The 27,053-nt window shown below is 37.2% G+C and overlaps 1 long non-coding RNA gene across 1 annotated transcript; it reads right to left on the bottom strand.

Annotated features, from left to right (window-relative positions):
* Window positions 1-12,023: 12,023 nt before the first annotated feature.
* LOC127510899 (uncharacterized) lies at window positions 12,024-25,236 on the bottom strand. Its single transcript, XR_007929777.1, has 4 exons — window positions 24,926-25,236; window positions 21,994-22,211; window positions 16,292-16,331; window positions 12,024-12,226 (listed from the first exon to the last, which is right to left on the bottom strand). It is a non-coding gene; the product is annotated as an uncharacterized LOC127510899 (long non-coding RNA).
* Window positions 25,237-27,053: the final 1,817 nt, after the last annotated feature.

Genomic DNA, 27,053 nt, shown 5'->3' with positions numbered 1-27,053 from the left:
AATAGGCCAATATAATTTAAGTGATTCATGTAATGTAATAATTATAGTATCATAATTATAATAATTATATAACTGTCAATGTGAGGGGACAAGAAACATTAATGAAACCATTTTCATCATATTAGGCATAAGATTAATAACAAATGTTTACATATTGTGAATGAATTTAATATATTTCCTGGAAGCCTTCAGTAAATTAACTTCTAAGGAAATTATTCATAAAACACATCAGTTGACCCTATGTATACTTTCTTCACTGACACAGATGAAAATGAAAAGACTATCAGTCAAAGCTCAGCTTTAGGAAGGGAAGAGACATGGCAAGATAAGGAGACTGAGAGAAAGAGTGATGGAGATGAGGATAGAGCAGGTATTGACAAATAATCTACTGCTCACTGACATGGTTTTAAAGCTATTGTTATCCAGTTTTTTTTTGTTTGTTTTGGCCTTCAAACACCTTAAAGGGGACCTATAATGCCCTTTTTACAAGATGTAATATAAGTCTCTGGTGTCCCCAGAATGTGTCTGTGAAGTTTCAGCTCAGAATACCCCGCAGATCATTTATTATAGCTTGTCAAATTTGCCCCTATTTGGGTGTGACCAAAAACACGCGTTTTTGTGTGTGTCCCTTTAAATGCAAATGAGCTGCTGCTCCCAGCCCCCTTTCCAGAAGAGGGCGGAGCTTTAACAGCTCACGCTGTAACGATCAGCCAAATCGGTTGAGTCACAAGATTTAAAATGGGGTCAGATTTTACTGTGTGAGTTTGTTAGTGGTTAAAAGAATGAGACATAAAACAGTGATAAGTTTAAATAAGAATTGTGTATTTACAATATTCACAGGAAACTTTAAAACAACACAATAAAACCAGGAAAACTCAGTCTGTTAAAAGCATACAGTCCAAAGTACCATACCCTAAAACAGTCCAAGAATCCTAGTGTGCTGATAAAGTCCCAATGTGAGTATCCACCAGTGTATGTACAAATGTCCACAGTAGTGATAATCCAAAGGTTTGTAAGGTTGTGACTGGAGAGGTAAGTCCGCAAAATGGAAACTCCACAATTCAGGTAAGTTGTTGACTGTTAGTGAGTCCTCGTTTGTTTGCCATGCTGCTCTCTTTATACAGATGTATTTCCTTCTTCCTGTCATGTGACTGGTCACATGACAGGCCAACCATTCATTTATTAAAGACATACACACTTAAAATGTTAAGAGGAATAAAATGGACTAAAAAACATGTAAGCCAATTAAAACTCTATTATACATAAATCATAGTAATAAATAGAGCGGTAAAACATGTCTTTTATGTGACAGTGTCACAGCGCTTCGGTTGCTCAACAACAACAAAGCTGGAGAATCTCACGCAGCCAAAATGACGATTGTCAGTAATGGTGTTCAGCCTTACATTGTTCAAACCGGAGTCGGACACTGATGGAGAGACTCAGAAAGAAGTTACAACTTTTAGAATGCAGCTGGACATTTCTGAATGGTTAGTGGATAAATTTATGTAGTTGCTGTGGAGTTGATTCAATTCATCGACTACGTGACGTCATGTTAATCCTTTGTGCAAATTCAGCGTTGAATTGAGCCTCGTTTGTGAAAATGTCCGGCGTAAAATGACGGCATGGCAACAACACTCTACTACAACAACTCTTCCTCTTCTCTAAAGCAGCCCTACATGGCCTTACCCCATTTGTTGTGTGTTCCTGGGTGCAGAGTTTATGTAAATTTTAGGGTTAGTGATGTCACTAATCCGGGAAAGAAGCTTGTTGTAGTCCCCCTACAAAAACGACCGGTTTGGACTACAACGAGCTTCTTCCCGGGTTGATGACATCATAAACCCTGCAATTAACATAAGTCCTGCCCACAGGAACACGCAACAAAGTGGGCGAGGCCATGTCGCGCGGCATTATGGAAGTAGAAGAGTTGTCTACACCGGACGCGCGCGACGCGTCAATGGATAATAGAACCCGTCATAATCAGTGATATTGTCTACACTGGATGCAGTGCAGAAGACACCTTCCAGAATCTACACAAGTTTAATGCTGGATTTGCACAAAGGCTATTACTGAAAGATGAAGCAGTTCCACTTTAAAAGCAGAAGCTGCTGTTTATGGGCCCCTAACTGTAAGTATGTTTTATTGTTTGTACATGTCTTTTAAATGTATTATGTTGCTATTTTTTGGTTGCATCAAGGACGTAAACAAAGACCAACACATTTCGCTAGGTTTCGCTTCGCTAGCCAGTTAGCTAAATTCTATCGCATACTTCTCCAACAAACGCCAACAAACTTCTATGTTCATAGACAAACAGTTGTTCATGCAATAAATTAAATGATACCTTTACAAAAATACTACTACTCAGTAATGTATTCGGCTACAGTAAAGCTTTAATCAGGATAAAACCGTATATTGAAATCTAACAAAGAGCAGTAACATTTACAAGTGACAGCATATCTAAACACTTTGACACAAATACAAACGGAAATACTTACCATTCATGAATGTCCTTTAAAAGCAGTGCTTGTAGAGGATCTGCTTGACCCTCTTCATCATTACTGCTATTTGGGTCTGATTCGGGCTCAATTTGATACGGCAACATAGACGCCATTATTTGCATTTCCACTGAAGCACATGTAACATATAATGGTAAGCGGAGTGGCGTTTCCGGACGCTTCAGTGAATCACAATACAATGGGCCCGCTAACCAATCTGAGCCTATTGCGTATTTCGGAGGGAGTGGTATCATAGAACCAGGAAGCCAAACCAGCCATTCAAATAACAATGGAATAACTTTATTATGATTCAGGCAGCTATCATAAGTCCGATGGGATCGCAACAGTCAAAGTATTTATTCCAGTTCCATCCAGTTGAGGATCGTATTCATCATGCCGGTATGGACGGTTTGTTGAGGAACTGTGCCACTGGCTGTCGTGTCGATGGGGCCTTCACAGTGGATGATCTAGTTGACTCATTCTCTGCTGACACTTCAGGGCTGTGTTGTGGTCGTGTCAAGGCGCAGGTCCTGGATATGGCCCGGATCCGGCTGACTACGGTAAACCTCGGAATAAACAGAAAAGTCTCTGACTTCTTGGTTGTTGTGGTTGGATAGCCCAGCATGGCCCAGTTACCAAACTGTAACTACACCATTCTTATTTGATTTCCTTTCAAAATATATTTCAAATAAATAAATATTCCTCTGCCATTTTAAAGAGAAGCACATGTGCACTTTGAATTTGTATGAGTCAATTTGTAACTGTCATTAAATGCTTGTTAGTCTTGAGACATAAAAAAGGACTGCAGGCTGGACAGGCATTCTATATATTACTTGGGAGACGTGTTTTCCGGAAACCAGCAGGCTTGAGTTACTCTTTCATGCTAATGAACGTTCCACCCACCTCAAATGACATCCAAGCTAAATGCAGGTCAGATCTGAGAGTGAAGAAGTTGGCCAGCTAAATACAGTGATCAAGCAATAAAATCTAGAAACCCTATTTTTTTTCCTTTTTGAAATGTCACTGATTCAATCTACTAAGAAAATGATATAATTTTGAAGGGAAATCAACAGCACAGAAGTATTAGATAAGATTTTTTTTGACAAATTTTGATTTTTTTGTTTGTTTGTTGTGGTATTAGTTTTTATCTATCTAAAGCATGCATCCTGTTTGATCAAATTACCAGGTTTTATCATATCCTTATTTCAAAAGATATAAAAAAATATGATTTTTGAGAGTCTGATAAACTCTTTTATAAAATTACTCAACACAAATATATCAATTTTACTTCAGCTACAGAGTCTAATGCATTTTGTCTGTCTTTTTGCAGGATGATAGTGCCCATTAAACACCTCAAATATGATGGAAGCGGGGACCATCAAAATGAGTTTTAAGTTGTGTGGGTGCTCTGCTTAATGTGTGTTTCCCACACAGCAGTTTTACTGCTCATGAGAGATTCCATGATATAAATAGGTTTCTTTGCACAAGTGAATCCATTTCTAATGCCACCCCTCAGCTATGCTGTACTGACAGTGATGTGTGCTGGGAAACCGAACGGTTACACCATCGCCAGTGCACGCGGGACAACACATTCAATAAAACTGATCGCCGTGGGACAGGAATAAAACTGCAAGGTCATTCATGGGTGACATCACATTCAGGAATTCCTATATGGCCAGCACTGATAACCAAAACAATCAATGAAACTGAATGGAACTGTAGCCTATATTGTGTGTAGCCTATACATTAACCATGTGTTACTTTATACTGTTTGTTTCATGAAGGTGGATAAGAGCTATATATCTCAGTACAGTTTAGGTGGTGGACGGACCCAGGCTCATTAGATCCTTATTGTCAAACAGCATGAAAGGATATAATGACCCATAATGAATCATTTTATTATTTTACTTGAGATTAACTTAAAGCTTTCACTAAGAAAAAAAAAAATAAGAGAGGTAAGTAAGAGACTTTTGTAAGTAAGAGAGGCCCTCATATACTTTGAAATATGATCACTTTGAAAAATATCTAAAATGTGTTATACACTGTCAGAAAAAAAAATTGACCTTTAGTGGTACAACAGCTTGTCATTGGGGAAGCACCCTAAAAATGACAACTTTGTACCTTATCTACCCCTAAAAGGTTAATTTTAGTAGTAGCCTTAAAGGGTTAGTTCACCCAAAAATGAAAATAATGTCATTTATTACTCACCCTCATGTCGTTCCACACCCGTAAGACCTTCATTCATCTTCTGAACACAAATTAAGATATTTTGATTAAATATCTTAATTTGAGGCCTGCATTCAAAGCAATGACACTTCCTCTGACACAATGACACTTCCTCTCTCAAGATCCATAAAGGTACTAAAAACATATTTAAAACAGTTCATACGAGTTCTGTAGTTCTACCTTAATATTATAAAGCGACAAGAATGCTTTTTGTGCTCCCAAAAAACAAAATAACGACTTTTCAACAATATAGTGATGGGCCGATTTCAAAACACTGCTTCGGAGCTTTAGGAATCGAATCAGTGACTCGGATCTCCTATCAAATGACTAAACTGCTGAAATCACGTGACTTTGGCGCTCCGAGTCACTGATTAGATTCGCAAAGCTCCGAAGCAGTGTTTTGAAATCGGTCCATATAGATATTGGTGAAAAGTCATTATTTTGTTTTTTTGGGGCACAAAAATATTCTCGTCGCTTTATAATATTAAGGTAGAACTACTGAACTTGCATGAACTGTTTTAAATATGTTTTTAGTACCTTTATGGATCTTGAGAGAGGAAATGTCATTGCTGTGAATGCAGGCCTCACTGAGCAATTGGATTTAATCAAAATATCTTAATTTGTGTTCAGAAGATGAATGAAGGCCTTACGGGGGTGGAACGACATGAGGGTGAGTAATTAATGACATTATTTTCATTTTTGGGTGAACTAACCCTTTAAGGTACTGTTATGAACCTTTATAGGTAAATAAGGTACGAAGATGTCCCAAATAATACTGCCCCAGTGATAAACTGTTGTACCACTAAAGGTACAATTTGTATACAATTTATTTCTGAGAATGTAACTGTAGTAATGTACTTTTATAATACTTTTTTTTTTTTTTTTTAAACATTGTGGCAGTACCCTAGAAAAAAGGAGGCTAAGTGGCCAAAAAGCAAATTATGAAGACCAGAAACACTGATGAGGCATTTTCACACCGATGGATCGTTTGTTTTGTTCCGAAACAGGGACTAAATTTGTTACAATATTGCATTTTCTTCTTGGTTTGGTTCACTTTCACAAGGCAACATTTCAAAGCATACCAAAATGTGTTTATGCCGTCATTAATGAATAACCAACATGAACAAATGAGTAAGGCAATATTAACATTAGAGCAACTACTATTAAATTGCCCCAATTATGGATTTTTGAAAATTACCTTTCATGTAGTGTCTAACATAGCTCTAAGTGAATAGAAAAATCCTGCAACGTTTTAAATCTGAAAGTGCACCGTATATAAAGTTATTGTCTCTCAAAAGTAAGAGTCAACTCTGAGTCAATTAAATGAGTGATTTGTAAAACGAATCTTAAGCCGTTTCGTTGTGATGTCAAAACGAAACATTAGCATATTGCCCGCCCACTTATTGTGCGCGCAGACGCCAGGGAAAACTTGAAACCTCTCAAACACTGCCAATACGCGAAGAATCAGTGGTTAAAGTTCATCTCTGCAATGATACTACAGCAGTATAGCCTGATCCTTGTGCCGTGTTCCCGTCATTTTAATGACGACTGCTTCTTCAACCTAAATGCGTTCAACGAGGGATTCGCAAGCCGGTTGTTATTGAAGGATAGGTCAGTACCCAGTTTATTTGGACCAGCTTCTTCCTCCTCCGAATTACAGCCTGTAAGTATGATTAATAATTGTTGCTGTTATGTTCTCTGTAGCATGCACAATACGTATTTAGTTGCGTGTGTTGTGTACGCTAACCAGCTAACAGCAATATGTGTTTGCTTGCAATTGTCTATAAATGTGTTCAAATTTTTGTCTTTGTGATTACTTGGAGTTATGATAAAGAATAGAGTAATACGATGGTGTACAACTGCAGTGACTTTGTAGCGTTCCAGGCAAGTCACGTCAAACTGCCTGAGTTTAAACAAACCAGCATGGCGGACCATACGGGGCTTATGCTCATTTACAATTATTTCTATCGACAAAGGTGCTTACTCCTTGCTTATTTGAGGGAAATGGAGGAGGAAAAATGGCGCATTAGGCAAGAGAAGCTGTTATACCTTTTATTTTACGTTATTTTACCGTGCACTTGCATAAACACCGCATCCGTAGGGGCTGCCATTGTTCTTTCGCGGGCTATGTGACGTCAGACCGCGGAACTGGGAGTACATCGATCTAGTACGAGTTCACGGGTGGGAAGTCACGGGTTTGACTGCCGTTCCAGTGCACTTTCACGGGTAGAAGGTTGGAAAAGCACGGGTTACTGGTTGCCTGGAACGCGACATGAGTAACTCATTATCCTAATGCTGATTTTATTGGTCTTTGTTCATAAACAGTAATCTTAATACCAGGCTGACCATCCAGTGATGGGTGCAGATATATTGGCTTAAGGAGTGGCTCTTTTAGTGTAAATCACATGATTAAATGATAATGTGTTTGGAACTACAGTGATAAGAAACGGAACCAGGAACCAGAACCAAACTGGAGAGATAAGACTATGAGTAGGGCAAGTGCTTGTCTGAATCATTTTCAACATCAATTTTTGGCCTTTGCATTCAAAATGTCAATAAGATAAGCGATAAGCAAATGCAGTGAATGCTGAATGTCGCCGAGAGTCAGTGAGGTTAAGGTTGGCCACAGTAAGAAAATGGATGTTAGAGTGCAGAAGAAAAATATATTGAGGGTACGCTACAGTTCAGAAATTTGTCGTCATTCTAATCTTCCCTGTCAAATGATCTTTCAGAAATCATTCTAATATGCTGATTTGTTGATTAAGAAACATCTCATTATTATCAATGTTGAAATCTTAGTCACACTTTAGATGAGGATCAAATTCTCACAATTAACTATTAACTACAACTTTTGCCTCAATAAACTCTTAATTAATGCTTATTAATAGTTAGTAAGGTAGTTTATGTATTGGGTAGGATTAAGGGTTGTAGAATATGGTCATGCAGAATAAGGTATTAATATGTGCTTTTTAAGTACTAATAAACAGCAAATATCCTAGTAATATGCATGCTAATAACTACTAATAACTACTATGCTAATTTCTTACAAAAAAACCTTACTGACTCCAAACTTTTCAATGGTAGTGAACACACTCTTAGGGTTACAATGAATACCAAAATGGTCTTATAGTCTATATTCCGGTGCTGTAAAGACCCCAGAAAACAATTCTCTGATTGATGAAACTATAATATACCATTAATAATGTTTTCAGTCTTCAAAGAAACATATACTAACCCAAGAGCTTTATATAGCCAAGAACCTTTATTTTTAAGAGTATAGAGTAACAGGAGTGTTCTTCTTTAAAAACCATACAGGTCCCAATGCTGAGATATCCAGTAAATGGCGGGCAGCACATTTGACATTTTATTTTCAAATGTATCTAATCTAGAGGCTGCAATATGTGTGGCTTCTCATGTGTTACAGTGCATTCTGAATATAATGTGAGTTCCCCAAGGCTCTGTACTGGACCCATTCCTTTTGCATCGCTGCAGTCTTTTCTGAATTATCTGCTGATCAAATAATCACACATTTTTTACACAGATAACTTGTCAAACTTGTTAAAACTTCACGGCCAATTCATAATAACCCAGAAGCTCCAGTGTAACGGATGTAGGCCGGTAAGAGCTGCGCATGCAACGTGATCTCATGAGAATACGTGTGTATTTTTACATAAAGTGTGGTTCTACCATATGCACATTTACTTACGTTTTCATACACACAAAAACGTACAATATTGACGTATTTATAGCACTAAAATGTAAAAATGTAAATCATTTACATCTCCAAGTGTGAATATGTATGAATTCCCATGTATTAATATTAAAATCGTGGCATTAATGTTTTAAATCTGTTGTATTCAATTGTCATATCAATACATGTTTTTAGTCGAATTTATTGAATGCAGTTTACTCATCTACTTATTATGAATTAACATACTTGTGCTGCAAACTCGTTTTGGAGGATTACATAATGTTAAGACTACACTTTGAAACCTTAAAATGAATAACATTTCTGTAATTGTTTAACCATTTTGTAATATTTAGTTTGTTTGCTGTGCGACACAGAAGTCGTTTTCTCCTATGCAGCGACTGACAATACACACAATACTTCATTCCCCTGTTGTGATATGGCTCAAATTCATTTTCACTCTCTTATTTCCTATGTTTGCGTGAATTGTATGTTTGTGTTTGTTAGTTTAGTTGGTCCCACTGCTATGTACTTACATCAAAAAATAAGTACAATGTACTTATTGGGTTCATATTGAATTGCAAAACACTTTTGCTGCTATTGAGGTGGGATATGGGTAAGGTTAGGGAAAGCTTTGGTGGTTTAAAGGTAGGGGTATGGTATAAGGGATGGGTCAACAGTGTAATTATGAATGTAATTACAGATGTAATTACATGCAGGTGTTTTTAAAATATAAGTACAATGTAATAACATGTATGTACACAATAAGTGCATTGTATCAAATGATTAATTTAAATGTAAGTACATAGTAGTTAAGGCCACTTAATATAAAGTGGGACTGTTTAGTTATGTGATTTAGTTAAATAAAACTTGTGTGCAGACTCTTGCGAGTTGATTCCGATCTGCTTATAAAACCAATGTCCCTGATAATGATTACAATCACAGCTACATGCTAAGAAATCGATATTTTTCTGTGGCCATGGAAAAATATCCTTTTTGAAAAGTTTATAGATGATCAATACTGAGTGTTCGCTGGCCGAACAGATTAATTGATTGTAATATTAATTCAGCTACATTAAGTTAATTTGATTAACTGATTTAAATATTTATAATTAATTATAATGAGTTACGATTAATTATTCATATTTCTTTTGAGCTAATTCGCTAAACGTGTTTTAGTGGATTGACATTTGAAATGAGTGTCGCGCCTTCACGGAGAGAAGCCGGATTCATATTTTCATGGATTAATAGCATAAATTCTGCTCTGTACCCTATAAAAACTATTACCGCCAGAGAGGACTGCGACTGCAACTCATCATTTGAACTACTTTTGACATTTTCGCAATAAATAAATTATTGTGATTACGCTTGTTTATCTGTTATTCTTTTGTTTATAACAGTACGTAGTTTTAAGAAATGGTTATGGGTAGGTTTAGGGGTAAGTGTAGGATTATCGGCTCAAAATATTGTTTTAATGTCATATTTTTACTAACATTGTCATTTTCCTACACATTTCTGTCCATTATGTTTTATTCTTTTAATATTCTGTATAAAATGGGCATGTTTAGGTTCGAGATGGGGTTTAGGGATCTTACATTTATCTACAAAACAATAAAAGGGAAATTATACATATATCTTTATGACATGAAAGATTCGTAAATATTTTACGCTTTTTCGCTGAAAAAACGTTTCGTTTTAGTGCTATAAATACGTCAATATTGTATGTTTCAGCACCTTTCTAAACATACAAAAATGTACGTTTTGTGTCTTTGAAAGTTACGTATTAATACCTACGTATTAACAATGAGACCAGGCTGGTACGTGTAAACCTCACTCCCCTGATCTCAAGAGGCGCTCTAGCGACTGACACTAGAGACTGCAGTCTTTAGCCTCCTTGTTAGAGTGCCCGACTCCCATGCCGGCGTACCAGGGTTCAAGTCCCGCTTAGAAAGGGTGGTTTGAACAGGAGGGGTTACACTGGTGCCTATGAGGTTTAGGTGGGGTGAGTGTAACGGACGTAGGCCGGTAAAAGCTATGCGTGTAGAGGGGCTACACCAGCATTAAAGTTCCTACACACTAAAGACCATGCGTTGTCATGTTACTTAATATAAAATTTTAACTTGCCATACTATCTGATCTAGGCATCTATTGACCAATGAGAATTACTCTTTCCAGAATTTCAAAACACATATCTTTCATTCAAACGCTTCCGTGACTGCTTCATAGTGTGGAAGTGCTCTTAGCGGGTTTATAATAAAGAAACCGACAGAGAGCTGATTAATTTAGTTTACAAATAAAATCAAAAACATAAAACTGCTGGTAAACAGTCGATCCATTAATAGTCAAGCCACAGACAAAGAAAGTCCACAGGGATCTCTTTCAGAGAGGTTAAGAATCATTTTAGACAGCAATCCAACCCTGTTTGTTTTGGTCAGTAGCCATTACTGCTTTCCTCATGTTTCTGAACCAGGATGATCATGAATCTAAGCGAACAAGACATAGTAATCAAAATATTCCCTCTGTCCACCCCCACCCTCCTCATCTCAAATGAGTCTGCCTCTGACATTTAGCATTTTCAAATGTTGCCAGTTCAGCTGTCTGGTAATATTGCTCTTCCCATGTGCCACTGGCTCTTCGCCTCTTCTCCACAACCCTCCCCCCATTACACGCTGAATAGGTTTAGCCTCAGATGTCACCCATGTTGATCTTCAGATGGGAAGGTTCATATCATCACCATCTATGCCGGCTAAATAAAGTGATTTAGAAATGCAATAGCTCAAGTGGATGTGATGAAAAATCAACATGCTGTAAGGCCACATAAGTGAAAGATTAGAAAGTAGTACACATCCAAAAATCTAACAACAACCCTGGTGGCTGTCTGGACACAAAACAGGATATGTCACTGCATGCGGTGTTAGATGTGCATACAGACTGGAACATTTCATGAGAGTCTGTCTCAGAGGTCTAGATTTCTGTGTAGACTCCAGATACTGAGACGCAATATATTTTGGTCTCAGTCTCATGGAAATTTCCATGGGTCAAGCTCACAGAGGTCTCCTTAACAAAATCATAAAGCATTGTCAAGTAATTTAGAGTATTTTTTTAAATCAGGATTTACTTTGTTACTTTTGAGTGGTACCTTTGTTTGGAGGCTTCATTAATGCATTGTTGGTCTCTGACCTTGACTGATGGTCTCTGACCCCACTGTTTTTACAGCCATGACCTGCACCACTATGTTGATTAGATTGCTTTTTCCCAATTGACATGGCAGCAGTATTAAGGGTTACTTCCTCAATAAATTCTTTACAACTTTAAGCAAAATGTGGCATGGCCCCATCATCGCAACAATGTTTATTGGTATTGACATGTTAAAGGTTAAGTAGGAAATAATCAATCATTCACCCCGAAGTTCAGTTTCTGGCTTTAGATAACTATTGGTCATTTCTTCCTTTTTTACTTTGATCACATGGAAATGAGATAAATTAGCATGCTATATTTCTTTCCTAATCATCTCAACTCTAATAAACTGCATTATCTAGCATGTGGCTGAAACATGTATCTTTCTCACTTTTATGTATTAATTTAGGCAGAAACAATGATTTCATTAAAGCATTTATTACAAGTTGTGATCATAATGATTACAATACATAGAAATTTTGGTAGTGGTGCATGTTGATTTAGATTTTGCGTCATCTGAAGTCCTCGCAGAAGTTAGGAGTCATCTCTTCACAGGTGTTGGGGCATCTGAAGTCTTCCTAAGAGGCTGGATCCAAACTGGAGCTGGCGTATTCTTTAGTTACCATGGAACGGGCATCCTGAGCTAGAAAACAGAAAAGCCAATGGAAAATAATTAGGATAGCTGCTGTAGCAAAAGATAATTTCATCTGATATATCTGAAGTGCAAGGTTATTAGATGTATTATGTGAATGCTTGGCTAAAGTAATATGCTTTTTATCTAGATTTAAACAGTGTGTCTTGAGTCCTGAACATTATCAGGAAGGCTATTTGAGAGTTTAGGAGCCAAATGTGAAAATGCTCTCCCTCCTTTAGTGGACTTTGATATCCTAGGTATTACCAAAAGTCCGAAAGAGTTTTTATCCTTAAAGAGCATGATGGATTGTAGGGCAATTGAAGATTGGTTAAATATACAGGAGCTAAACCATTTAGGGCCTTATATGTAGGTCATTACTAGGGATGCACATCATATTTATGCCCTTTGAAGGTTATTGGACACTGTGAAATATTTGTTCTTTAAGTTTGTGACAAGCACATAAAAATTATTACTTTTTTCATTAGAGTAATAATAAAGAAGCTGTTCTACATTCATTAGACTCACTGTGTTGTGCTTGGAAAACTGCAACATCACCAAAAATAAAAAATAAAAAAGAGAGAGAGATTAATAAATGTATAGGCATCGGTATCGGTATCGGCGAGTACTAGAAAAAAAGTATCGGTACTCGTGCTCGGTCCTTAAAAAATGGTATTGGTGCATCCCTAGTCATTACCAATACTTTGTAATCGATACAGAACTTAATAGGTAACCATAAAATTAGTGTTACTATATGTTCATATTTTCTTGTCCTGGTAAGAACTTAGCAGCTGCATTTTGGACTAACTGTAGCTTGTTTATTGAGGATGCAGGACAACCACCTAGTAATGGATTAGAGTAATCCAGTCTAGTGGTCATGAATGCATGAACTGACTCTTCTGCATCAGAAACAGATAACATGTTCCATAGCTTAGCGATGTTTCTGAGGTGGAAGAAGGCTGTTTTTGTAATGTAATATGATTTTTGAAGGACAAGTTGCTGTCTAATATAACACCCAGATCTTCATCTGTAGAGGATTAAGTCCTTCTAGATGCAAATTGTATTCTAAGAGATTCTGTTTACAGGTTTTTGGTCCAAAAGGTAATACCTCAGTGAGAGAAAACAGCCTTTTCAAGTATTTTAGACATAAATGGAAAATTTGAAATAGCTCTGTAATTTGCCAATTCATTTGGATCTAGTTGTGGTTCCTTAATGAGAGGCCTAATAACTGCAAGCTTGAACAGTCTTGGTACATGATCTAGAGACTGAGATGAGTTAATAATATTGAGAAGAGCTACAGGTAACAACTCTTTCAGTAATTTAGTGGTTATTGGATCTAATAAACATGTTTGTTGGTTTAAATGTAATGATAAGTTTATTTAACTCTTCCTGTCATATATTTGTAAAGCACTGAAGTTGTGCTTGAGGAGCGATAAATGAAAATCATAAAATGCTGTCAAAGGTTGTACATTTACAATTGTGTTTCTGATGCTTTCGATTTCGATCTCAGTGAAGAAATTTATAAAGTCATTACTACTAAACAGTAATGGAATATTCAGTTTTAGGTGATGTCTGTTTATTTGTTAATCTAGCCACTGTACTAAATAAAAACCTTGGATTGTTTTGGAGTTTGCGGAGATGCTCGGCCCCCTGCTTTTAGAGCCTTTTTATAGCGGGACAAACTGTCTTTCCACGTGATTCTAAAGACCTCTAAATGAGTTTGTTTCCATTTGCGCACTAGGTTATGAGTTTCTCTCTTGAGAGCGTGAGTAATACTGTTGTACCATGGCAGAGTATTTTTCTCTCTAACCTTTTTTAATCTGATGGGTGCAACAGTTTCTAATGTACTAGAGAATATAGTGCCCATACCGCTAGTTATTTCATCAGGTTCATCTGAGTGTTTGGGTACACTGAGCAAATAATAATAAAAAAGATATACACTACCATTCAAAAGATTGTCCACACTTGACTGAATTTATTTTTCTCATTATGTTAAAAACATCAGTAAGCAGTAGCAGTAAATAAGGAGTTTATTGAGGGAAAAGTCATAATTAATTGTGAATATGTGTTCCCCATACTAAAGTGTTACCATTTTGTTTTTTTGTTTTTTGATGTTTGAGTTGGAGCGGATAGTGAAGGAAAAGCATCATCAGGTGTCCCACACGCTTGACCTCGTGACATTTCGTCACTTCATCATTTTGTTATTTGTGTCTTCACTATTATTCTAACATGTGGGAAACGACCATAATAAAGATTGAGAAAAGGGGTAAAACTTTACTGCTAGTTTATATCCAAATTAAAATTTTGAGTCATGAAGATCAAAGGCGTCTCACACATAGTGCAGTTCACAATGTGATATAAAGCAAAGTGAAGTTGTCCATTAACTCAACTTCAAGGTTTTATGGCACCTCACACATTAAACACACATTTTTGACACACATTTTTGAGTTCACTCAAAAAATGAAAATTTTGTCATAATTTACTGTATGCATTTGGTTACCAGCTCTTTATTTTGTTTCATTTGCAATCACTCGCTGACAGTCTCAAACTTGCCCAGACTCATTGAGATACCAAAATTTGTAATGGAAAGTTATCTCAATATGAACTTAAACATTTCTCATCAAATCCTTGTTTCTTGTAAGCTCAAATGGTCTGAGCTGTTATCCACATTCATTTTAAAGCTCTATACCAGGGGCGTGGCAAATTTCAGTCCTGGAGAGCCACAGTCCTGCAGAGTTTTGCTCCATCCTCATCAAACACACCTGCACAAGCTAATCAAGGTCTGAAGGGTTGCTAGAAAGCTACAGGCAGACGAATTTTAATCAGGGTTAGAGCAAATCTCTGCAGGACTGTGGCTCTCCAGGACCGACGTTCGCCACCTCTGCTCTATACTCTTACTATATGTCAACTATTGACTCATTTGTGTCTGTTTTTCAGGGAATTTTAGGAGAAACTTGGTCCAAAACATTGTTGATACTGTAGTTGAATGAAAAATTAGATCAGATTAGATCTCCATGAAGTCTTCTACGCGATGAAAGAGCAACCTCTGGGCAATTAAATCTGGGTTATCAATCAGTATTTGATTGACAATAAGGGTTTTGTAGTGTGACTAGCGTTAATAAATGAATGAGGTGAAGAAGCCAACATCCAGGCAGCTGGCATCCTGTGGCATGCCGCTAATGCTAAAGACTCTCAACCACAACAACAAGAACTAAATCTTTATTAATAGTTGAGTTTGAGTCTGATGATAGATCAGAGACTTATGGTGGAGGGAATGTTACAGAGCCATTATTCCATCAGCAACATGCCTGAACTCAAGACAAACCTGCCCAGCGTCAATACCACACCAATCACACCAGTTCCAGGACTGAACTTCACTATAATTAAATGCATACCTGCAAAGTTCTAATATTTAATGCAATACATTCTCACTCCAAACTAGTCTCATATGGACGCTTGGTAAGGACCCCTTGGCGTTACCTTTTGAAGCACAGGGTACCCCTTTAGCGTAATTTTTCGACATACAGGTTGCATGTCAGATCAAGACATTTAATTCTTTGCATGCACTTGTAAAAGTAGGAATGATTTCATAAATATTTATACTTTCATAGATATTTTAGAGCACCTAACCCCACCCCCACCCCCACCCTAAACCTAACCCCTTCTCAACAATGTAAAACACGTAACTAGCAAATAAATGTACTGCCATTGGTATTTATTGCAAAAACGTTTTACAAACAACTTATGTTGCATTCCAAGTCTTCTGAAGCAATACGAATACTTTATGTGAAGAACAGAGAGGAGCTTAAAGAGTTAGTTCACCCACACTGTAAATAAAGAATTGTTGGTTTAACTTAAAAAAAGTAAGTTACCTTAAAATTTTGAGTTCACTGAAATTAAAAATTTGAGTTAATACAATGAAGGTGATTGGTTTAATCAACAGAATCTCAAATTATGTTATCTGAACCACATTAATTATTGAAGTTGATTTGACAAAAGAAAAAAATGTTGTGATAACAAATCATGAAAATAATTTTTTAAAGTGTAAAAATGAAAATTCTGTCATCATTTACTCACCCTCAAGTTGTTCCAAACTTGTATGAATTTCTTTCTTCTGCTGAACACAAAAGAAGATATTTTGAAGAATATAAGTAACCAAACAGTTGATGGGCCCCACTGACTTCTATAGTATAGAAAAAAATTACTATGAAAATCAATTACTTGGAAGTCAGTCTTATAGAGGAGTTTTACAGCAATAAGTTTTGTTAATTGTGACCGGCTCTGTGCTGGCACTTAGTTTGCCCAGGTTTGAGTGATACAGTTTAATTGACTTTACGGGACATACTCAGAAATGTGGGACTGGGTATGGTTGTAACATGGGAAGAGTTGCAACACCACCAACTCCACCAATCAGTGGCAAGGAGTCATATGATCATTTCAGTTTTTACTCACTTTCTCTCAGATCCCATATGAATGGATGTCAAGGCTGGCGATAGACACATGCATATTTTAATAATTTTTTTGTCCAAAATATTTTGTTTAGTAATTAAACTTTTGCTGATAAAATTATTTAACTTATATTAGATTAAATTGTAGTTTCTCAGGCAAAATGCGATGCATTTTTAACCTGCCGATTTCAAACTATTATGCTAATATGGCTAGCTAAACAATGGCTGACAGGGGTGGGTACGGTTGTAACACATCTTTAAAAAATGTTACAACCATCCCCTTACATACAGCTATAGTTTCTTTTTAATATTTTTACAAAATGCCTAGACAGCGGAAAATAAAGATAGATAAAGTTATGCCTGCCAGTATTTTTTTTTATTTTTTTTTATTTTTTAAAGGTACTAATGAGGTTTCAAAGAAGGGCAGGTCAGTCAGATCAGTTGCGAAAAAAATGCTGAAAGTCAGTGGTTAGGATTCTGAGACCTCAGACAATGAAAACTTTTATGTTGTCTTGTCTGTATGGAGCTATTTGGCAACTCAGTGCCCTATGCAGTCTCTGGGCACACCATTGTTGTCATGGTTAACAACATTCATTTGTCACCATTGTAACTCTATATTCACACAATAACACAAACTCACACACATTGACAGTGTTTCTTGTTAGACCTACATGTTCTTTACACTGGTACACTGGAGTTGCGTGTTCATTAAACATATATACCATTAAGGAAGTTTGTTCTAGTAGACTAATTTACACACACTCCTGAGTCAAACAGAAAGTGGATTTGAGTTATGGTCAGTCACAGAAAGAGAGACATTGTTTTGTATTGTTCTTTTGGATTGTTTCAATAAACCAGTTTTTGAAGCATATTGCATGGTGTGGCTCCTGTTTTTTTCTTTTGTATAATTATTACAACTTACCCCAGCATGTGTTATAACCTACCTCTGTAGTGGGGTGGATTGTAACAAATGCACACCATGTATGTGATATCAACTCATAAGGGCTGTGATATTCTTGTAGAGGCTTGAATTGGTGCCTTTTGTAGTAAACAAATGTGGTTACTTTGTATAAAAGTTTGAGCACTCTAGCTCAAAAAAAAAAACAGCGAGTTACAGATACTGAAGCAAAAATATTGATTCATAAAGAAAACAGATATGTTCCTAATTCTAAGTATGTGAATTTTTGTGCAGTCTACTGGTAGTGTACATAGGTCTTTACTTCAAACTTTAAATACTTTAAGTACTTACTTCAAACTTAAAGTACAGGTAAAGGTATATTTCAAGTAAACAAAGTAAACTTATAAGTATACTTGCAGTATAAAATACTAAAGTAGTTTACTGAGAGTATACTTCAAAGTGTACTTCATAAACTAAAAAAAGTGCTACAAGTATTTAACTAGTAAACTATCACAAGTTCACTTGTAGTATAGTTGCAGTACAAATGAAAAACATAGTTGTTAACTATTTGTGTACTCAAAGTTTACTACTGTTACTTAAAAGTATGCTTTTAAACACTAAAAAGTGGGCCACTTACATGTATACTACTATTCCACTGATATTACTGTACTTACTACATAAAGTATACTTTAAAATATACTTGAACTTTACTTAAGTATACTTAATAAAATGAACTTGAAGTGTACTTTTTGTATATTTTTTGTAAGGGTGTACAACTCATGGTCAGTGGCGTCATCTGTGGATCCAGAGACCAGATGAAATGCTTGACTAATCTCTAAGCACTGCTCTATGTACAGCAGTGGAGGTATTGAATGTTGAAGGGACAGCTGTGGAAGTATATACTAGAGGCTATAGCTTCAGGTTGCCATGGCTGTGAACAAACAGAGGTCTAGGACAGTCACTGTTATGAGCCACTGGGTTGAGTGGTAGGGCTGGAACTATGTAGTCTCATTTCTGAGGGCTTGTCAGTCTAGTGTTCCTCACAACAGCTGGCAAAATCACAACACTATTGCTGTATGCGGAACCGCATAGTAGCATACTACACATACTATTTCTGCTATAGAAAGTTATGCTAAAAATAGTAAGTAGTATACTAGTATGGTTTCAAATTCAGCGTATGATACTAGCTACTTGCTAATTTACTTTAAACATTTTAGCATTTTTATTCTGTGGCGGGTAGGACGAGGTTGAGCCATGAGAGCGGGGCGAGGCTGGTGGCGCAAGTGTTAGTAAGTGTCACCTGCACGCCACACCGGTCTCGTATCTCACCGAGGTGCTCGGAAAGATAAAAAGAGGAGCGACGACAGTGAAGGATGAAGGATTTATGTTTTGTTGTGTTTTGTTTATGTGTATGCAGCAGTCGTCTGTGAGGGGCTGCCGCTTTTACTTTCGTTTTGTCTTTGTTTAGTTTATATGATTAAAATCTTTGAATCTCCTTCTTCCCTGAACAACTAACCTTGCTACAAATTCTTAAGTTTTTCTTCAAATAAGAACAAATAAATGTTTATGTTGCTAATGGTGTTGCACAGTGATACACAGAACCGTTGGGTGAAACGGTCGTAGTTGTGCTTTATCGTGAATAAAACACAGCTACTGACCAATCAGAATCAAGGACTTGAACAAATCGTTTTATAATTAATAATAATTCACAAAGAGATTAAAAGAAAACCTTTGTTAAAAGCTTTTTATATTCTAAGGTGCTGCACGGTGGCCCAGTGGTTAGCACTGTTGCCTTACAGCAAGAAGCACCCCAGCTGAGCAGAAGTCCTTTCTATGTGGAGTTTGCATTTTAACATGGGTTTCCCCCACAGTCCAAAGACATGCAGGTTTGGTTTGTGTGGGAGAGCGCTGTGATGGACTGGCCATCTGTCCAGGGTGCTTTCCCCTGCCTCTGGCCTAAGAAACTGGGATAGGCTCCAACCCTATGACCCTAGAAGGTCGTATCAGGATCAACAAATGAATGAATATATTCTAAAGCTTGTATTTATTATACAGTGCCTTGCAAAAGTATTTAATTTTTTCACATTTTGTTTGGTTGCAGTCTTATGCTAAGCGGCTTTAAATGACCTTTTTTCACATCAGTCTACACTCCTCACCCCACAATGACAAAGCAAAAACAGATATTATAACTTAAAAAGGAAACGCTGAAATAATAACATTGCATAAGTATTTGTACTACTAAAGGGTTAGTTTACCCCAAAATGAAAATTCTGTCATTAATTACTCACCCTCATGTCGTTCCAAACCCGTAAGACTTTCGTTCATCTTCAGAACAAAAATGAAGATCTTTTTGATGACAGAATGCTGTCAGATTTCCTTCCATTGATTGCCTTGGCAACTACCACTTTGACGCTTCAAAAACTCCATAAAGAGATCGGAAAACTAATCCATATGAATTGAGGTGGTTAGTCAAAATTTTCTGAAGAGAATCAATCACTTGTTCATGGTTACGCAGCACGTTTGAGCTTTCACAAGAGGTTTGTTTTTGTGCGTTATTCAAGTTGGGTTGAGCATCTGCTTATGTTCGCTGATCAATGTTTACATGTGAGTAAAAGCATAAATTAAATCTGTTCATCATAACAAGCGATTGATTCTCTTTAGAAAATTTGGACTAAACCACTCGATTTATTTGGATTAGTTTTCTGATCTCTTTATGAAGTTTTTGAAGCATCAAAGTGGTAGTTGCAAAGGCAGTCAATGGAAGGAAATCTGACAGCATTCTGTCGTCAAAAAGATCTTCATTTGTGTTCTGAAGATGAACAAAAGTCTTACGGGTGTGGAACGACATGAGGGTGAGTAATCAATGACAGAATTTTCATTTTGGGGTGAACTAACCCTTTAATTCAGTACTTAGTTGAATCATCTTTAGAGCCTCAAGTCTTTTTGGGTATGATGCGACAAGCTTTGCACATCTGCATTTGGAGATTTTCTGCCATTCTTCTCCTCAGATCCTCTCAAGCTCTGTCAGGTTGGATGGGGACCGTCGGTGGACAGACATTTTCAGGTTTCTCCAGAGATGTTCGATTGGGTTCAAGCCTAGGCTCTGGCTGGGCCACTCAATGACATTCACAGAGTTGTCCGTAAGCGACTCTTGCATTGTAGCTGTGTGCTTAGGGTCATTGTCCTATTGGAAGGTGAACCTTCTGCCCAGTCCGAGGTTCTGAATGCTCTGGATCAGATTTTCATTAAGGCTATCTCTATATTTTGCTGCATTGAGCTTTTCTTCTACCCTGACCAATCCACCAGTCCCTGCCACTGAAAAACACTCCCACAGCATGATGCTGCTACCACCACACTTTACTGTTGGGATGGGGTCCTCCATACATGATGCTTGGAACTGAGATTCGTCAGATCAGAGAATCTTGTTTGTCCCCAGATCTTTGTCTTAACACAATCCCGTCTCTGAGCTCTACAGGCAGTTCTCTTAACCTTCATTTCATTTTAAACTTTTCTAATCCTTCCAGTGCTTTTGTTTTGTTGTCTGAGAATTGGGCACCACAGCATGCAACAGCTCATGAGAGTCAGTCACTCAAACGGCTTTGTATTTTAATCCCACACAGAAGAAGGCGTATGCAGAATGCTAGTACGCCACCAGCTATACTTAGAAGAGTGACTGCATGTGCACCTGTCACTGCACTGTCAACACATGCATCTCTCCAGCTAAACTGCAACTGCAAACCTCTGAGGCGGCTGCTGGGAGCTTTCTGTTGATTCATGGGGCAACAAATCTTGTTTAAAGTGAGACTGTAATGGATAATGGCACCCCTATGCATAAGTATGCACAGTGTACATAGCTTGTCCCTCTTGCTTAGTGTGGAGAAATAGGTAAAGAGAATGTAAAGTGGAAACATGTCAGCAAATGGAGTGAAGACCCGAAAGTAACCAGACATGACCTTAAATGTTACTTGAATGTTCATTTGGTATGTTTGGACTTTTGATTCATGGTGTACAATGGGAGGTGGTGAAATCTTCATAGAAACCAATGAAAATACATCACTCCAGCCTATTTATAATAAAATGTTCCTGGGTCGCCATCCCATTCCTATTTACCAATCTTAGCCAAAACACTTACCTTACAATTGGAAGACAGTGATTGGTTTATAGCAGGGTTGTCCAATCCTGCTCCTGGAAGGCCATTGTCCTGCAAAATTTAGCTCCAGTTGCAATTAAACACACCTGAACCAGCTAATTAAGGTCTTACTTGGCATACTAGAAACTTCCTGGCAGGTGTGTTGAGGCAAGTTGGAGCTAAACTCTGCAGGACAGTGGCCTTCCAGGACCGAGTTTGGACACCCCTGGTCTATAGGAATGTTGTTCCAAGACCAGCAATCCAGAAACACACTTAAAGGATTAATTCACTTCAGAATACTCACCCCCATGTCATCCGAGATGTTTATGTCTTTCTTTCTTCAGTTGAAAAGAAATTAAGGTTTTTGAGGAAAACATTCCATGATTTTTCTCCATATAGTGGACTTCAACAGGGTACAATGGGTTGAAGGTCCAAATTGCAGTTTCAATGCAGCTTCAAAGGGCTCTACACGATCCCAGCCGAGGGTTGAGGGTCTTATCTAGCAAAACGATCTGTCATCATCTAAAAAAAAAAAAAAAAAATTATATACTTTTTAACCACAAATGCTCATCTTGCACTGCTCTGCGATGCGCCATGCATTGTGTAATCATGTTGGAAAGGTCACGTGTGACGTAGGCAGAAGTACCGATCCAGTGTCTACAAAGCAAACATTCAAAGACTAAGTCAAAGGCCCTTTACAAAAAAAAAAAAAGGTAAAACAATGATGTCGGACGATTTTGAAGCTGGAGGAGAAAATTAGATGTTTTTCACCCTACCGCAATACTTCTGCCTACGTCACACATGACCTTTCCAACGTGATTACGTAATGCGTGGCACATCGCAGAGCAGTTCAAGATTAGCATTTGTGGTTAAAATTTAAAATTTATTTTTTAGAAAATGACCGATCATTTTGCTAGACAAGACCCTTATTCCTCGGCTGGGATCGTGTAGAGCCCTTTCAAGCTGCATTGAAACAGCAATTTGGACCTTCAACCCATTGTATCCTGGTGAAATCCACTATATGGAGAAAAATCCTGGAATGCTTAATTTATTCTGAAGTGAACTAATACTTTAAGGAAATCACATGAAGCACAATAAAAATCTTTAGAATGCTAAAAAGTATTCTAAAGTGTAGTCTACAAAATTTCTGATGAAAATGTTTTGTTGATTTTGTCAATGATAACCAAAGATATGTTGTGACAATAATTTAAAGATTTTAAATAAAACAATATATATATTTTAATACAAAAACACAAAAAAAGTAATCAAAATAAAACCTTACAAACCTCACAAAATACTTTTTGTACTAAACAACCTATTTGTTTTTTGCCCTTGATCACATTTTATGTCAACATTTTTTCAGTGTACTTTTTTTGTCTAGCAAAATAAAACCTAATCATCTGATTTTAAGTGAAAAACATTATTTAATTTAACTGAGTCAACTTGACTTTACACCAACAAACAGAATTTTTATGGGTTAGGTGAAGGCAGGTGCAAGTTATGACATTTTCACTCAAGTTTCCACATAAAAAAGAATGGTTAGCACATCAACGTTTGTCATATGAAAAAAGCACACTACTCTGAAACATTATTTGTTTTGTATACTATTTCATACACTATTAAAAACTAGAAGGCAGTATGCAGTGAGCAGTGGCTTTACTCACTTACTGGTTTTCCCTCATAGCCATCATTTTCACTCTCTGTTTAAAGTTAAGGTAAAATGGCTCAATGCTCATGGATGTAAAATATGATTATGGCAGAAGGACCTATACATTAGTGTATCTGGCCTTATGGACACAATCGTGCCTAAACTTGCAGATATGTGTTTGTAATAGGCATCAAGGATAAATAGGTAGAGGCTTCAGCAGTGCGACTGGGTTACTCAAGCTAATGAAGGGAATGGCAGCTTGCCTAAAAGAGAGAAGTGAAGGGCAACCAGTGACAAACTCTGAGACAAAGGCAAGAGACGTCAGCCATTAGACAGTCCAAAATTCACTTAAATTAGCTGCCATCCAAAATGAGAAATGTGTATTTGCTCTGAAATGGCTTATGATTTTAGTTTTAACATGAGAATCCATCAAACAGCCATTTTGCCAAGGAGATTCGAAACAATTAAAGCCAAAAATAAAATACAGTAAAATTGTTATCAAGGCATGTTTTCCACACTGTTTTTCACATCAAAAAAGAAACAGTTATTTCTTGAGTTACAGCTCCCTACTGCATTTATCAATTTAAATTGATAAAATTGTTTTGTTTTGTTTATTTTCCATCCAAGTGTACCCAATTTTGGTAATGCCCTTAGAAAATACAGACCAATTGATTATTACAGGCCATGCCCCAAAAACATATGGCTTATATCATCCAAATGATTTAACAAATGGAATATCTTTTAATCTGTCGATGACATTTCAAATAAATTTTATGCAAATCATACAAACAACCATCACTATTTTGGAGTTAGCAATAGCCAAAACAATCTCACAGATATCCCACCTCTCCCATAAGTTCTGGGAGTCTCCTTCATTATTGATAGGGGCTCCCTGATGCTCTCAAATTATAAACAATAACCCATAAATGGAGATGTGTTTTCGGTGATCCAATCACAAGTGGCCAGACAAGACGTATTACCATTTACACCTGGTATCTCCTTTGACCACTGTTCGGATTTTGTTGAGACCCTCCCCTCTTATTTTATCACACTCTATATCAATTTCACTTTTGATGCATGAATACTCTTGGGATGTCTGATTTCATGAAAAAAAAAATATAAGCAAAAGTGTAAATTCATTCACTACAAGCACAATCTTTTGGCCAGGTCTTGCTGCAGAGATTTACAAATGAATTTATTGGGTGCTGGTGTAACGGAGGCCAGCTAGTAGTCGCCTTGCGAGCAAGAGATGCTCTAGCGACTGACGTTAGAGGTTGCAGCCTTTAGCCTCCTTGTTAGAGCGTCCGACTCCCATGCCAGAGACCCGGGTTTGAGGCCTGTGCAAAGCGGGGTGAGTAGGACCTGGGTAAGGGATTACGCTGGATGTTGATTGACCGTTGTTGGCCATTATTGTTGGTTTGTCCAATTGATACATTAAATATGTTAACACTTGCACCAAAGAAAGGATCACAATATCACCCAATACTAGTGTCTTGCCATGTAAGTACTGCATATTAACACTACTGTCATAATCTCCTTTATACAGAAACACAAGTAATAATATCAGCGCTAATAAAGACCCACTTACCGACCTGCCAACACACAAATATTAGATATCCTGTGACAAACTTTCTCTCTCTGTGGCTAGGAAAGTGGGTTCAAGTTTCAGTTAGCATCCTGATGGAGATGACAAACCAAGGACAAGCGAAAACCGAGGAGAACCAAAGTGAGAGATAAAAGCCAAAGGAGATGTCTCCTCTACAGGCACCTGTGTGCAGCAGAGACAGACTCAAATTATCGCATTATCTTTTGCCCACGCTGAGCTTCAGTCGATATTCTGTAATCAAGACTTGTCAATGTTCACCTCAGTCTGACTGGCAAAGTCCTGCACATATCCTGTCAAAGACTTAAAGGCCAATGTAATTTCCATTTCCACCATAAATTCAAAGAGGTGTGGAAATATTTGTGAAGATCAAGGTCCCTAGCTGTGTTGTCCAGGAAGTCAAACTAAGCCATAAAACAATGACCGTCTTTTGAAGCAGTCCCACAAAGTTTGCACTAGCAAAAACATCCGTGTTCCTTGGGTTAATAATCACCCGTTCATTTGACTTAGTTAACGAAGAGTCTTTGTGGAGACTTCTGTCTTCTGCTCTGTTCTGTTGGGGTCATGGACACCAGAGAAGAAACAATATAAAGAAACTAATAGAGTTGGAATTATAAGGAATTGTAAAAATCTTGTTTTTGATTTCTCTTAGCCAGTGGTGTGGTCTTAAAGAAAAAAAAGTAGTTTATTATTACCCTGTCTCTTGAATCCAACCCCATGTGGCTGCATTACCAACACGTTTTTTTTTTTCCCCAGTCATTTTTCAGATTTTTTTTGTCCTTTTATTTATTTCTCTTGATGTTGCTTCAGCTTGAGAGTGTCTCCACTCCATGTCTCCATGTTGTCAGAGGCAAGGAACGGTAGAATGATAGAATTGATAATGCATCAGTCACAAAGAATCGCTCACAAGACAACATGGAAAGCATTTACAGGGGATGTTAAATGACAATAGGACTTCTGAAGCAGCAAAACAAGTAGGTATATTGAGAGTATATACAAATATTAACTTTTAGAAGATGGTTTATGCAAACAGCCTTGGGGAAAAAGTAAGCATACAATGTACATGTGTATGGTAGGTAATTTCATTGACGAATAATTTTCATCAATGACATTTTTTTACTGACGAAATGAGATAACTAACTAAAAATAAAAACCAGTTTTGAATGACAAAAACTATGACGAAAATGTATTTTCACCAATGAATAAAAATGAGACAAAAATGTTAGGGAGGGACAATTTGGGAAGAGATCCAGTCAGAACTGATGTCCTGACTTCTGCATGGTAGATGCTCACATTTGAATTGTAACATGCTAAGTGATCTTCCCGGTGGGACATAATTTGACATACACTTGCTGCATGTCTCATAAAACATTAAAAAATTTAAACGTCTGAGAGAAAGAGAAGAGTAGACATATGGATAAATCTGGAAAAGCGTGACGACGCAAAAGAGAGCTCAATTCAGTCCCAATTTGTCATGACACCAGTTTTCTGTGCACACACAGAAAGCCACCTCTCAGGTGTCAGTGCATGAGTACTGAACTGAGCTCTCTTTTGTGTGTTCCCTGACAGCAATATAGTGTCGGCCCAGATCCGGCCCACATCTGGTCCGCGTGTAATTCACATGTAGCAGATGTGGGCCGGATCTGGGCCACACTATGTTACTGCCTGGGAATTTTCACGCTTGAACGGACAAATACACACAAAATTATGTCAAAATGTCCATTTTGGTGAGTGTTCATGTAAACACAGTCAGTTATGTCTTAAGTGAAAGTAAACAGTTGGGAGAATATCGGATGTGTATTAGTGTATTGGATACTCGCATTCGGCCATAAAGTGAGTCTAATGAACCTGCTGATGTCCGTCATTAATGTTAATCAAACAACAAAAGACAAAGAGAAAATCACTCAGTGTTCTTGACTGAATAACTTTCAAAAGGATTAATGTATATTTAATATATACATATGTACACAAAGTTAGGAAGTTGTTAGGAAGAATGCATATATCATTTATTGAAAAGACCATGTTCTTGTTTTTTTATGAGCAGTGGTTTTATTTAATTTTAAGATAAAGACATCTTGTATGTCACAGTTAAATCTGTCTGTATTGCATGTTT

The sequence above is a fragment of the Ctenopharyngodon idella genome, chromosome 4 (assembly GCF_019924925.1).
Source record: "Ctenopharyngodon idella isolate HZGC_01 chromosome 4, HZGC01, whole genome shotgun sequence".
Lineage (NCBI taxonomy): Eukaryota > Metazoa > Chordata > Actinopteri > Cypriniformes > Xenocyprididae > Ctenopharyngodon > Ctenopharyngodon idella.
The sequence above is the reverse complement of the archived record's forward strand: the minus strand, read 5'-3'. Positions and strand labels throughout refer to the sequence as shown.